The following is a 15,785-nucleotide window of genomic DNA, read 5'->3' on the forward strand; positions in this document are numbered from 1 at the left end:
AGGTTTAAAAATGTAGCATCAATTTTTCATATTTTCAAGGAAATTTACACAATTTCTTTTTTTAAGGACTTATCCATGTTTGAAGTGACTTTAGAGGTCCTATATATTAGAAACCCCCCAAAAGTGATACCATTTTAAAAACAGCACCCCTGACATATTGAAAACTGCAGTCAGTTAGTTTGTTAACCATTCAGGTGCTTTACAGGAATTAATGCAGAGTGGCATAACAGAAATGAAAATGTCTATTTTTACCACCTAAATGTCTCTAACTTCTGAACAGATTACTACAGCCGTCTGACTCTAAGGCCACTATTTGGTTGTGAAGTGCCATGGCAAACATCAGGACCACAGAATCATGATCTGAGGGCACCATTTTGGATAAAGAGGAAGCCCTCACACTCTGTTAACTGTTATGATCCTAGTGGCAAGGATCGCAAGTAGGACTAGCTAAGTAAACCGACTACAAACTCTGGGAAGTGGTAACTGAATTGACCGCAACCTGATCCTATCCGCAAACAACTATAGGCAGCCATGGAACGTTACCTGAAAATCCTAGACGTCTCGTCACGGCCTGAGAAACTGACTATTCCTAGAGGGAACGAAAGTCCTCACTTGCCTCAGTGAAATGACCCCAAAGATATAGAATAGCCCCCCACAAATATTAACGGTGAGTTAAGGGGAAAGCACAAACGCAGAGATGAAATTAGATTTAGCAAATGAGGCCCGCTAACACTAGATAGCAGAAAATAGAAAGGGAACTGTGCGGTCAATTAAAAACCATATTCAAAATATCCACGCAGAGATTGCTCGAGCCCCCGCACCAACTAACGGTGCGAGGGAAGCAACTCTGTATCCCAGAGCAAACCAGAGCAAGAAATCACATATTAGCAAACTGGACTAAACTCATCTGTTATGACCCCAATGGCAGAGGGTCTCAGAAATAATTACTAAGTCTGCAAACACAAAAAAACAGCTCATAGGGCAGTGGTAACTGAGCTGACCATATATCTAATCCTAGCACCACAAATAGCAGCAGCCGGGGAACGTGCCTATGTTGGTTCTAGACGTCTCGCGCCAGCCGGAGAACTAACTAACCCTAGAAGGGAAAAGAAAGACCTTTCTTGCCTCCAGAGGAAAGACCCCAAAAGTTGGATACAAGCCCCCAACAAATAATAACGGTGAGGTAAGAGGAAAAGACAAACATAAGAATGAGCTAGGTATTTAGCAAAGAGAGGCCCACTAGCTAATAGCAGAATATAGTAAGATGACTTATATGGTCAGCAAAAACCCTATCAAAATATCCACGCTGGATATTCAAGAACCCCCGAACCGTCTAACGGCCCGGGGGGAGAACACCAGCCCCCTAGAGCTTCCAGCAAAGTCAGGAATCACATTTAGTACAAGCTGGACAAAAATAAGAGCAAAGCAAATAACCAAAAAACAAAGAAGCAGGACTTAGCTTAATTTTGCATGAACAAGGAGCAGCAGACAGGAGCAAACAGAAAGGATCTGATAACAACGATGCCAGGCACTGGACTAAGGATCCAGGAAGTTTATATAGCAACACCCCTGGACTAACGACCCAGGTGGGTGCCAAACTGAGGAAAGACAATACCAGAGTCATATCACTAGTAACCACAAGAGGGAGCCAAAAAGTCTAATTCACAACAGTACCCCCCCCTTAAGGAGGGGTCACCGAACCCTCACCAAGACCACCAGGGCGATCAGGATGAGCAGCGTGAAAGGCACGAACTAAATCGGCCGCATGCACATCAGAAGCAACCACCCAGGAATTATCCTCCTGACCATAGCCCTTCCACTTGACCAGATACTGAAGCCTCCGTCTGGAGAGACGAGAATCCAAGATCTTCTCCACCACGTACTCCAACTCGCCCTCAACCAACACCGGAGCAGGAGGCTCAACAGAAGGAACCACAGGTACAACGTACCGCCGCAACAAAGACCTATGGAACACGTTGTGAATGGCAAACGACACCGGAAGATCCAAGCGAAAGGACACAGGATTAAGGATTTCCAATATCTTGTAAAGACCGATGAAGCGAGGCTTAAATTTAGGAGAGGAGACCTTCATAGGAACAAATCGAGAAGACAGCCATACCAAATCCCCAACACGAAGTCGGGGACCCACACCGCGGCGGCGGTTGGCAAAACGCTGAGCCTTCTCCTGTGACAACTTTAAGTTGTCCACCACATGATTCCAGATCTGCTGCAACCTATCCACCACAGAATCTACCCCAGGACTGTCAGAAGGCTCCTCATGTCCCGAGGAAAAACGAGGATGGAAACCAGAGTTGCAGAAAAATGGCGAAACCGAAGTAGCGGAACTAGCCCGATTATTAAGGGCAAACTCAGCCAACGGCAAGAAGGTCACCCAATCATCCTGATCTGCCGAAACAAAACACCTCAAATAAGCCTCCAGAGTCTGATTAGTTCGCTCCGTTTGTCCATTAGTCTGAGGATGAAAGGCAGACGAAAACGACAAATCAATGCCCATCCTAGCACAAAAGGATCGCCAGAACCTGGAAACAAACTGGGATCCTCTGTCAGACACAATATTCTCAGGAATGCCGTGTAAACGAACCACATTCTGAAAGAACACAGGAACCAGATCGGAAGAGGAAGGCAGCTTAGGCAAATGCACCAAATGGACCATTTTAGAAAAGCGATCACATACCACCCAGATGACAGACATGCCCTGAGACACCGGGAGATCCGAAATGAAATCCATGGAAATGTGTGTCCAAGGCCTCTTCGGGACAGGCAAGGGCAAGAGCAACCCGCTGGCACGAGAACAGCAAGGCTTAGCTCGAGCACAAGTCCCACAGGACTGCACAAATGACCGCACATCCCGTGACAAGGAAGGCCACCAAAAGGACCTAGCCACCAGATCTCTGGTGCCAAAAATTCCTGGATGCCCTGCCAACACCGAGGAATGAACCTCGGAAATGACTCTGCTGGTCCACTTATCAGGAACAAACAGTCTGTCAGGTGGACAAGAGTCAGGTCTACCAGCCTGAAATCTCTGCAACACACGTCGCAAATCAGGAGAAATGGCCGACAAGATAACTCCCTCTTTAAGAATACCAACTGGTTCTGCGACTCCAGGAGAGTCAGGCACAAAGCTCCTTGAAAGAGCATCAGCCTTCACATTCTTTGAACCTGGTAAATACGAGACCACAAAGTCAAAACGGGAGAAAAACAATGACCAGCGGGCCTGTCTAGGATTCAGGCGTTTAGCAGACTCGAGATACATCAAATTTTTGTGATCAGTCAAGACCACCACACGATGCTTAGCACCCTCGAGCCAATGACGCCACTCCTCAAATGCCCACTTCATGGCCAGCAACTCCCGATTGCCAACATCATAATTCCGCTCAGCAGGCAAAAACTTCCTAGAGAAGAAAGCACATGGTCTCATTACCGAGCAACCAGGGCCTCTCTGCGACAAAACGGCCCCTGCCCCAATCTCAGAAGCATCCACTTCGACCTGAAAGGGAAGTGAGACATCAGGCTGGCACAAAACAGGCGCCGAAGTAAACCGGCGCTTCAACTCTTGGAACGCCTCCACGGCTGCAGGAGCCCAGTTAGCAACATCAGAACCTTTCTTGGTCATATCCGTCAAAGGTTTAACAACGCTAGAAAAATTAGCGATAAAACGACGGTAGAAGTTAGCAAAACCCAAGAACTTCTGAAGACTCTTAACTGACGTGGGTTGAGTCCAATCATGAATAGCTCGGACCTTGACTGGGTCCATCTCCACAGCAGAAGGGGAAAAAATAAACCCCAAAAAGGGAACCTTCTGTACTCCAAAGAGACACTTTGAGCCCTTAACAAACAAAGCATTCTCACGCAAAACCTGAAACACCATCCTGACCTGCTCCACATGTGAGTCCCAATCTTCAGAGAAAACGAGAATATCATCCAGATAAACAATCATAAATTTATCCAGATACTTCCGGAAAATATCATGCATAAAGGACTGAAACACTGAGGGAGCATTAGAGAGCCCAAAAGGCATCACCAAGTACTCAAAATGACCTTCGGACGTATTAACTGCTGTCTTCCATTCATCTCCTTGCTTAATGCGCACAAGGTTGTACGCACCACGAAGATCTATCTTGGTGAACCACTTGGCACCTTTAATCCGGGCAAACAAGTCCGACAACAGAGGCAAAGGATACTGAAATTTAACAGTGATTTTATTCAGAAGCCGATAGTCAATACAAGGTCTCAAAGATCCGTCCTTCTTGGCCACAAAAAAGAATCCCGCACCAAGAGGGGAAGAGGATGGACGGATATGCCCCTTCTCCAGAGACTCCTTGATATACGAACGCATTGCGGCATGCTCAGGTACAGACAGATTAAATAGTCTTCCCTTAGGAAATTTACTACCTGGAATCAAATCTATGGCGCAGTCACAGTCCCTATGAGGAGGCAGAGCACTGGACCTGGACTCGCTGAATACATCCTGATAATCAGACAAATACTCAGGAACTTCTGAAGGAGTAGAGGAAGCAATAGACACCGGCGGGGAATCAGCATGAATTCCCTGACAGCCCCAACTTGACACAGACATTGCCTTCCAATCCAAGACTGGATTGTGGGTCTGTAACCATGGCAGACCCAAAATGACCAAATCATGCATTTTATGCAGAACAAGAAAACGAATCACCTCCCGATGTTCAGGAGTCATGCACATGGTTACCTGCGTCCAAAACTGCGGTTTACTTTCCGCCAATGGCGTAGCATCAATACCTCTAAGAGGAATAGGATTTACCAACGGTTCAAGAACAAAACCACAGCGCTTGGCAAATGACAGATCCATAAGACTCAGGGCAGCACCTGAATCCACAAACGCCATAACAGGGTAAGAAGACAATGAGCAAATTAAAGTCACAGACAAAATAAATTTAGGTTGCAAATTACCAATGGCGACAGGACTAACAACCCTTGTTAGGCGTTTAGAGCATGCTGATATAACATGTGTAGAATCACCACAGTAAAAACACAACCCATTCAGACGTCTATGATTTTTCCGTTCATTTCTAGTCTGAATTCTATCACATTGCATTAAATCAGGTGTTTGTTCAGACAACACCACCAGAGGATTAGCGGTTTTGCGCTCCCGCAAACGCCGGTCAATTTGAATAGCCAGCGCCATGGAATCATTCAGACTTGTAGGAATGGGGAAACCCACCATCACATTCTTAATGGCTTCAGAAAGTCCATTTCTGAAATTTGCGGCCAGAGCACACTCATTCCACTGAGTAAGCACGGACCATTTCCGAAATTTTTGGCAATACACTTCAGCTTCATCCTGGCCCTGAGAAATAGCCAGCAAGGCTTTTTCTGCCTGAACTTCAAGATTGGGTTCCTCGTAAAGCAATCCAAGCGCCAGAAAAAACGCATCAATATTTGCCAATGCCGGATCTCCTGGCGCTAGCGAGAAAGCCCAATCCTGAGGGTCGCCCCGTAAAAAAGAGATAACAATTTTAACTTGCTGAGCTGAATCTCCAGATGAACGGGGTCTCAGAGATAGAAACAATTTACAATTATTCCTGAAATTCCTAAACTTAAATCGGTCTCCAGAAAACAGTTCAGGAATAGGTATTTTAGGTTCAGACACTGGACTACTGGTAACAAAATCTTGTATGCCCTGCACACGAGCAGCAAGCTGGTCTACACTTGTAATCAAGGTCTGGACATTCATGTATGCAGCAAGCACAAGCCACTCAGAGGTAAAGGGGAGGAAGAGAGGAAAAAAAAAAAAACTCAGAATTTCCTTTCTTATTATCCCACTTCTGCAATGCATTAAACATTCAATGTTGGCCTGGCATACTGTTATGACCCCAATGGCAGAGGGTCTCAGAAATAATTACTAAGTCTGCAAACACAAAAAAACAGCTCATAGGGCAGTGGTAACTGAGCTGACCATATATCTAATCCTAGCACCACAAATAGCAGCAGCCGGGGAACGTGCCTATGTTGGTTCTAGATGTCTTGCGCCAGCCGGAGAACTAACTAACCCTAGAAGGGAAAAGAAAGACCTTTCTTGCCTCCAGAGGAAAGACCCCAAAAGTTGGATACAAGCCCCCAACAAATAATAACGGTGAGGTAAGAGGAAAAGACAAACGTAAGAATGAGCTAGGTATTTAGCAAAGAGAGGCCCACTAGCTAATAGCAGAATATAGTAAGATGACTTATATGGTCAGCAAAAACCCTATCAAAATATCCACGCTGGATATTCAAGAACCCCCGAACCGTCTAACGGCCCGGGGGGAGAACACCAGCCCCCTAGAGCTTCCAGCAAAGTCAGGAATCACATTTAGTACAAGCTGGACAAAAATAAGAGCAAAGCAAATAACCAAAAAACAAAGAAGCAGGACTTAGCTTAATTTTGCACGAACAAGGAGCAGCAGACAGGAGCAAACAGAAAGGATCTGATAACAACGATGCCAGGCACTGGACTAAGGATCCAGGAAGTTTATATAGCAACACCCCTGGACTAACGACCCAGGTGGGTGCCAAACTGAGGAAAGACAATCCCAGAGTCATATCACTAGTAACCACAAGAGGGAGCCAAAAAGTCTAATTCACAACACTCATCATACACAGAAATCATATTGCAGACTGATGAGCAAAAAATAAATAAACAGAACTTAGCTTCTCCTGAAGAGACTGAAACCGAAGATAATCAGGAGTAATCAGAATAGCACTGAATACATTGACAGCCGGCAACAAGTGGAAGTGAAACAGAGCTAAATAGGAAACTCCCAAATGAATAACGAGGCAGCTGATAGCCACAGACCTGCAGGATAACAAACAAAGCCACCAGGGGGAGCCCAAAACAAAAGTCACACAATACCACCTGTGACCACAAGAGGGAGCCTGAAAACAGAGTTCACAACTAGGGTTGAGCGAAACGGGTCGTTCATTTTCAAAAGTCGCCGACTTTTGGCAAAGTCGGGTTTCATGAAACCGATCCGACCCCTGTGCGGGGTCGGCCATGCGGTACGCGACTTTCGCGCCAAAGTCGCGTTTCAATGACGCGAAAAGCGCCATTTCTCAGCCAATGAAGGTGAACGCAGAGTGTGGGCAGCGTGATGACATAGGTCCTGGTCCCCACCATCTTAGAGAAGGGCATTGCAGTGATTGGCTTGCTGTCTGCGGCGTCACAGGGGCTATAAAGGGGCGTTCCCGCCGACCGCCATCTCACTGCTGCTTATCTGAGCTTAGGGAGAGGTTGCTGCCGCTTCGTCAGAAGCAGGGATAGCGTTAGGCAGGGTCCATTAACCACCAAACCGCTTGTGCTGTAGTGATTTCCACTGTCAAACACCACCTTCGTGTGCAGGGACAGTGGAAGCTACATTTTTTTTTTTCCTCAGCGCTGTAGCTCATTGGGCTGCCCTAGAAGGCTCCCTGATAGCTGCATTGCTGTGTGTACGCCACTGTGCAAACCAACTGCTTTTTTCAAAGCACAAATCCTCTTGTTCCTTCCTTTCTGCACAGCTATCTTTTTTGTTTGTCCACACTTTTTATTTAATTTGTGCATCAGTCCACTCCTTATTGCTGCCTGCCATACCTGGCTGAGATTACTGCAGGGAGATAGTAATTGTAGGACAGTCCCTGTTTTTTTTTTTTTGTGGGAGATTAAGATTGGCATTTCTGATAGAGTGCCATCCCTGTGTGTGCCATCTCTCACTCAGTGGGCCATAGAAAGCCTATTAATTTTTTTGCTTGATTTGAGTTCTAAAATCTACCTGAAAAAAAATCCCTGCATCAATCAGTGGGAGAAAAATATTGGCCTCAGGGCTTGTGTGCCACTCCTGACTCCTGTGTGTGCCATCTCTCACTCAGTGGGCCATAGAAAGCCTTTTTTTTTATTATTTGGTTTCTAAATTGTCCCTGAAAAAATCATTTTATCTTATTTGGTTTCTAAAGTCTCCCTGAGAAAAAAAAAAAAAAATAGGTGGGAGATTAATATTGACATTTGTGCTTGAGTGACAGTCCTGCGTGTGTGGCATCACTGTGATTTGGTGCCACAGAAAACAGAGTGTGTAACATTGGGCCTGATTTTCCTTGTGGTCTCACCAACCTGTAAAGGGATACTGAAATCATACTGAAGTTATAGCTCACCGTGTAAGTTGTTTGACAGCAACAAATAAAGTTACTTTGGTTAAGTTTTTAAAACAATGAGGAAGTCTTGTGCAAGAGGTCGTGGCCGTGGGCATTCATTGTCAGCTGGTAATGATGGTAGTGGTAGTGGAGCATCAGGTGGTGGAGGGGATAAAAATATTCCACCTAAGTCTGGAGCTGTGGAGCCAGGTTCGTTGTCTGGCTACACAAGGCCTCGAACGCTCTCTTTTCTGGGAGTAGGAAAACCGCTTTTAAAGCCGGAGCAGCAACAGCAAGTTTTGGCTTACCTTGCAGACTCAGCCTCTAGCTCTTTTGCCTCCTCTTCTGAAACTGGTAAATGTAAAAACAGCGCGTCGCTTGTGGATGTTCACGGTCAGGGACAAGTCGCTTCCTTGTCCTCTTCAGCAAAAACAACAACAAGAGAGAAGGATGCAGCAGGCGACACAACGGGTTACTCCATGGAGCTCTTTACACATACCGTCCCTGGCTTAGAAAGTGAAACACTTAACAGGCCATGCCCATTACAAGTAGATTCTGACATGGAGTGCACTGATGCACAGCCACAGCCAGAGTACTATGCTGCTCCTTTGACTCAGACCACAACATTGCCCTCTCAGGGTACTGATCCACAATCAGACCCTGATGAGACTATGTTGCCCCGCCACGAACGCTATACCACCGACCAACACGGTGACACAGACGAAGTTGCACACGAGCTCGAAGAGGAGGTAATAGATGACCCAGTTGTTGACCCCGATTGGCAGCCATTGGGGGAACAGGGTGCAGGCGGCAGTAGTTCAGAAGCGGAGGTGGAGGAGGGGCCGCAGCAGGCATCAACATCGCAACAGGTTCCATCTGCCAGTCCCGTATCTGGGCCAAAACGCGTGTCAAAGCCAAAACCTGTTGGAGGACAGCGTGGCCATCCGGTTAAAGCTCAGTCTGCAATCCCTGAAAAGGGATCCCATGCTAGGAAGAGTGCAGTCTGGCATTTTTTTAAACAACATCCAATTGATCAGCGCAAAGTCATCTGTCAAAAATGTTCAACTAGCTTAAGCAGAGGTCAGAATCTGAAAAGTCTCAATACTAGTTGCATGCATAGACACTTAACCACCATGCATTTTCAAGCCTGGACTAACTACCAAACGTCCCTTAAGGTTGTAGCACCCTCGGCCAATGAAGCTAGTCAGCAACGCAACATCCCTTCCGTCACTGTAAGGCCACCATTTTCCGCACCACCGGCAGTATCTGTGCAGGTTTCTTTGCCAGCCAAAAGCAGTCAGGGTCAGGGAATCACCAGTTTTGTAGGAGGAAATATTGCATCTAGGGCACCGGCGGAAACAATACCGTCTCCAACCGTCTCTCAGTCTGCCATGTCCACCGGCACACCCGAAAGTTCCACGATCTCCAGCTCTCCAGTCCAGCTCACCCTACATGAGACTCTGGTTAGAAAAAGGAAGTACTTATCCTCGCATCCGCGTACACAGGGTTTTAACGCCCACATAGCTAGACTAATCTCGTTAGAGATGATGCCCTACCATTTAGTTGAAAGCGAAGCTTTCAAAGCCCTGATGGAGTACGCTGAACCACGATACGAGCTACCCAGTCGACACTTTTTTTCCAGAAAAGCCATCCCAGCCCTGCACCAGCATGTTAAACAGCGCATCGTCCATGCACTCAGGCAATCTGTGAGTACAAAGGTGCACCTGACTACAGATGCATGGACCAGTAGGCATGGCCAGGGACGTTATGTGTCCATCACGGCACACTGGGTGAATGTGGTGGATGCAGGGTCCACAGGGGACATCAATTTCGGGACAGTTGTGCCTAGCCCACGGTCTAGGAAACAGTTGGCTGTAGGCGTTCGCACCCCCTCCTCCTCCTCCTCGTCCTCCTGCAGAAGCGACAGCTCTTCCACAGACCGCAGTCGGCCAACCACTCCATCGGCAGATGACACTGTTGCACACCAGTTGTCCCATTATGGGCCAGCTACTGGCAAGCGTCAGCAGGCTGTATTGGCTATGAAGTGTTTGGGCGACAACAGACACACCGCGGAAGTTCTGTCCGAGTTCTTGCAACAAGAAACGCAGTCGTGGCTGGGCACAGTAGATCTTGAGGCAGGCAAGGTAGTGAGTGATAACGGAAGGAATTTCATGGCTGCCATCTCCCTTTCCCAACTGAAACACATTCCTTGCCTGGCTCACACCTTAAACCTGGTGGTGCAGTGCTTATTGAAAACTTATCCTGGGTTCTCCGACCTGCTCCTCAAAGTGCGTGGACTTTGCTCACATATCCGACGTTTGCCTGTACACTCCAGCCGTATGCAGACCTATCAGCGGTCTTTGAACCTTCCCCAGCATCGCCTAATCATAGACGTTGCAACAAGGTGGAACTCAACACTGCACATGCTTCAGAGACTGTGCCAACAGAGGCGGGCTGTTATGTTTTTGTGGGAGGATACACATACACGGGCAGACAGTAGGATGGCAGACATGGAGTTGTCTGGTGTGCAGTGGTCGAAGATACAAGACATGTGTCAAGTCCTTCAGTGTTTTGAGGAATGCACACGGCTGGTTAGTGCAGACAATGCCATAATAAGCATGAGCATCCCCCTAATGTGTCTGCTGATGCAAAGTTTGACGCACATAAAGGATCAGGCGTCTGCACCAGAGGAAGAGGAAAGCCTTGATGACAGTCAGCCATTGTCTGGTCAGGGCAGTGTACAGGACGAGGTAGCGGGCGAAGAGGAGGTGGAGGACGAGGAGGATGATGGGGATGAGTATATTTTGAATGCGGAAGCTTTCCCGGGGGCACTGGAAATTGGTTGCGTGGCAAGGCCGGGTTCTGGTTTTTTGAGGGACACAAGTGACGTAGATTTGCCTGAAACTGCCCCTCAACCAATCACAACCGGAGATTTGACAACTGGAACTTTGGCCCACATGGCGGATTATGCCTTACGTATCCTAAAAAGGGACACACGCATTACGAAAATGATGAACGATGACGATTACTGGTTGGCCTGCCTCCTTGATCCACGCTATAAAGGCAAATTGCAAAATATTATGCCACATGAGAACTTGGAACTAATATTAGCAACCAAACAATCAACTCTTGTTGACCGTTTGCTTCAGGCATTCCCAGCACACAGCGCACGTGATCGATCTCACACGAGCTCCAGGGGGCAGCAGACTAGGAGTGTTAGGGGTGCACACATCAGAAGTGGCGTTGGACAGAGGGGTTTTCTGACCAGGTTGTGGAGTGATTTTGCTATGACCGCAGACAGGACAGGTACTGCTGCATCAATTGAAAGTGACAGGAGACAACATTTGTCCAGTATGGTTACTAACTATTTTTCATCCCTTATCGATGTTCTCCCTCAACCGTCATTCCCATTTGATTACTGGGCATCAAAATTAGACACCTGGCCAGAATTGGCAGAATATGCATTGCAGGAGCTTGCTTGCCCGGCAGCAAGTGTCCTATCAGAAAGAGTATTCAGTGCTGCAGGTTCAATATTAACCGAAAAAAGGACTCGTCTGGCTACCCAAAATGTTGATGATCTAACATTCATTAAAATGAACCACAACTGGATTTCGAAATCTTTTGCCCCACCTTGCCCGGCCGACACCTAGCTTTCCTATGAAAAGCTCTCGCCTGTGGACTACTGTGAATTACTTTTCTAATGTCTAATTTGCTGCAGCTGATTGTCCAGCATACGACATGTTTACACCTCCCTAAATGGCCAAACTCCCCACACGGGGCCGTGGTATCGCGACTTGGCGCAAGCACCCGTGAGACTGCTGTTTGTCTGAAGAGGTGGGTGTGCTCACTTTTGGTCGACGGCATTGCTACTGGGTCCCTCATAGTACAATGCAGTGTCTCTGGCGGTGGTGGTGCACACCCAACGTCAGACACACTGTTGTAACATGAGGGGCCCTGGGCCTGTACCGCCGGCCACAAGAGAGTTCACCCACCCCCAGGTCAAACATTGCTCTACCACTTCCACAGTTATCTCTCACACTTCCACCAATGTTTAGTCTATGCGCTGACATCCTTCCATACCTGCCACTGACAATACCATTGTGTTGACATGTATGATGGTACTTAACATAGTCAGGGGCAGTGTCCTCTATTTACCACAGTAAATACTTTGCGCTAAATTAGTAGGTCTGAAACAACGCAGAGGATCCCACCCCTGAACCTTATGATTGCACCCTTTAGTGTTTTTGTTTTGTTTTAATGCGAGACATTCACATTTATTTGTTGTTTTGGACTACTAACTGGCAGACACTCATTACAATCGGCATCCGTTGACCAGACCACTGCTGCCCGTGTACCCCTGGAACCAATTATAAAGTGCCTACAGCCAGCCCATTTTATTATGTTAGGCCTTCGAAGCCTGTCTGCAGTCCCTCCTTCCACTAGGCCTCCAATGACCAGACCACTGCTGCCCGTGTACCCCTGGAACCAATTATAAAGTGCCTACAGCCAGCCCATTTTATTATGTTAGGCCTTCGAAGCCTGTCTGCGGTCCCTCCTTCCACTAGGCCTCCACTGACCAGACCACTGCTGCCCGTGTCCCCCTGGAACCAATTATAAAGTGCCTACAGCCAGCCAGCCCATTTTATTATGTTAGGCCTTGGAAGCCTGTCTGCGGTCCCTCCTTCCACTAGGCCTCCAATGACCAGACCACTGCTGCCCGTGTCCCCCTGGAACCAATTATAAAGTGCCTACAGCCAGCCCAATTTATTATGTTAGGCCTTGGAAGCCTGTCTGCGGTCCCTCCTTCCACTAGGCCTCCACTGACCTGACCACTGCTGCCCGTGTACCCCTGGAACCAATTATAAAGTGCCTACAGCCAGCCCATTTTATTATGTTAGGCCTTGGAAGCCTGTCTGCGGTCCCTCCTTCCACTAGGCCTCCACTGACCAGACCACTGCTGCCCGTGTCCCCCTGGAACCAATTATAAAGTGCCTACAGCCAGCCCATTTTATTATGTTAGGCCTTGGAAGCCTGTCTGCGGTCCCTCCTTCCACTAGGCCTCCACTGACCGGACCACTGCTGCCCGTGTACCCCTGGAACCAATTATAAAGTGCCTACAGCCAGCCCATTTTATTATGTTAGGCCTTCGAAGCCTGTCTGCGGTCCCTCCTTCCACTAGGCCTCCACTGACCTGACCACTGCTGCCCGTGTACCCCTGGAACCAATTATAAAGTGCCTACAGCCAGCCCATTTTATTATGTTAGGCCTTCGAAGCCTGTCTGCGGTCCCTCCTTCCACTAGGCCCCAATGACCAGACCACTGCTGCCCGTGTACCCCTGGAACCAATTATAAAGTGCCTACAGCCAGCCCATTTTATTATGTTAGGCCTTCGAAGCCTGTCTGCGGTCCCTCCTTCCACTAGGCCTCCAATGACCAGACCACTGCTGCCCGTGTACCCCTGGAACCTATTTTACAGTGCATAGAGCCTATTTTTTTATTTTATTTAATATTAATAAAGCCATGATGGACTACGCTGTACCACGCTATAAGCTACCCAGTTGACAATTCTTTTGCGAGAAAAGCCATCCCACCCCTCCACCAGCATGTTAAAGACCACATTGTCCTTTCATTCTGTCAATCTGTGAGTCCAAAGGTACACCTGACAGCAGACACATGGAGCGGTAGGCATGGCCACGGAAGGTTACGTGTCCTTTGTGGCGCAATGGGTTAATGTATTGGATGCATGGTCCACACAGGGGACAGCCTGGTAAGTCTGTCTGCAGTCCCTAATTCAAGTTGTCCTCAAATGAATAAATCTGAGCTTCCACCTTCTGGCTCTCATTAAGTGCTGTTTTTTAAAAGATTGGTGGTTCTGGCCTACTAACGGTGTCTGCCCCTGCCTGGTGTTGTCCTCAACTGAATAAAGCTGAGCTTCTACCTTCTGGCTCTCATTAAGTGCTGTTTTTTAAAAGATTGGTGGTTCCGGCCTACTAACGGTGTCTGCCCCTGCCTGGTGTTGTCCTCAACTGAATAAAGCTGAGCTTCTACCTTCTGGCTCTCATTTAGTGCTGTTTTTTAAAAAATTGGTGGTTCCGGCCTACTAACGGTGTCTGCCCCTCCCTGGTGTTGTCCTCAACTGAACAAAGCTGAGCTTCCACCTTCTGGCTCTCTTTAAGTGCTGTGTTTTTAAAAATAGGTGGTTATGGGCCTACTAACGGTGTCTGCCCCTGCCTGGTGTTGTCGTCAACTGAATAAAGCTGAGCTTCTACCTTCTGGCTCTGATTAAGTTTTTTTTTTTTTTTTTTTTAAATTGCTGGATGGGGCCTAATACCTCTGTTTGCTGCTCCCTGGTGCTTGTCCTCAACTGAATAAAGCTGAGCTTCTACCTTCTGGCTCTCATTAAGTGCTGTTTTTTAAAAGATTGGTGGTTCCGGCCTACCAACGGTGTCTGGCCCTGCCTGGTGTTGTCCTCAACTGAATAAAGCTGAGCTTCTACCTTCTGGCTCTCATTAAGTGCTGTTTTTTAAAAGATTGGTGGTTCCGGCCTACTAACGGTGTCTGCCCCTGCCTGGTGTTGTCCTCAACTGAATAAAGCTGAGCTTCTACCTTCTGGCTCTCATTAAGTGCTGTTTTTTAAATAATTGGTGGTTCCGGCCTACTAACGGTGTCTGCCCCTCCCTGGTGTTGTCCTCAACTGAATAAAGCTGAGCTTCTACCTTCTGGCTTTTGGCCTACAGTAGCAAATATTAAACTGCATTTGGCCTATTAGTGTGTTTGGGCCCTTAAAACAGTGTCTGCTGCTCCTGGGTTTGCTACTCCACTCAACAAAGCAATGCCGCCTGTTTAGTCCTGTTACCAATTTTGAACTGCATTTAGCCTACTTTATTCTTTGGCCCTATATCTGTTTCCTCCTCATCCTGCCCATTCCCCAGCCACTGCTAGATGAGTCTGCTGGTACATTGACCTAGACCACTACATTCCCCTTGCACTCTACACAGCCAGAATCTGACCCTGCTGAAAGTAAGGTTCCCCTTCCCGCATGTTATACCACCTTACACAGGGACAAAGAGGAAGGTGCAGATGAAAGTGCAGGTTCCTTCATCAGGTGGGGGGGGGCATACTCGTCGGCGATGTCACTGGCACAGGGCCCCTCAGAGTACGCAAAAGTGTCACTGCTGGTGGGAGGCGCCCCCGCCGTACAAACACACCGCTGTACTTTGAGGGGCCATGTGCCAGTGCCAATGCCAACGAGGGGGCCTCCCTGCTTGCTTAGGATCACAGCACTTGCAAACTTGACATACTTACCTCTCACTGCTCCACCGCCGTGACGTAGTCCACGTTTCCTGGGCCCACTAAAAGCTTGAACCAGCCCTACCCTCCACAACTTTTGCAAAATGACCCCCAAGTTCCAATGCCCAACTATTATTATAAAGTTAATTAAGATTGACAAGCTTCAGAAACAAGAGTGGATGTTTTGGGCATTAAAATGGGCACTGTAGGTGTTTTCCTGGCCTCCACTCACTGCCGACTATGCTTCCCCATTGACTTGCATTGGGTTTCGTGTTTCGGTCGATCCCCGACTTTTAGCGATAATCGGCCGACTGCTCTCGACTCGACTCTGGACAAAGTCGGGTTTCACAAAACCCGAC

The 15,785-nt window shown here is 47.7% G+C and overlaps 1 protein-coding gene across 1 annotated transcript in view; it reads right to left on the reverse strand.

Annotated features, from left to right (window-relative positions):
- Nucleotides 1-15,785, reverse strand: part of COL15A1 (collagen type XV alpha 1 chain) — a 1,855,347-nt gene that overhangs the window by 918,083 nt on the left and 921,479 nt on the right. The gene's annotated exons all lie outside the window — the stretch shown is intronic.

Source organism: Ranitomeya variabilis, chromosome 6 (assembly GCF_051348905.1).
Source record: "Ranitomeya variabilis isolate aRanVar5 chromosome 6, aRanVar5.hap1, whole genome shotgun sequence".
Lineage (NCBI taxonomy): Eukaryota > Metazoa > Chordata > Amphibia > Anura > Dendrobatidae > Ranitomeya > Ranitomeya variabilis.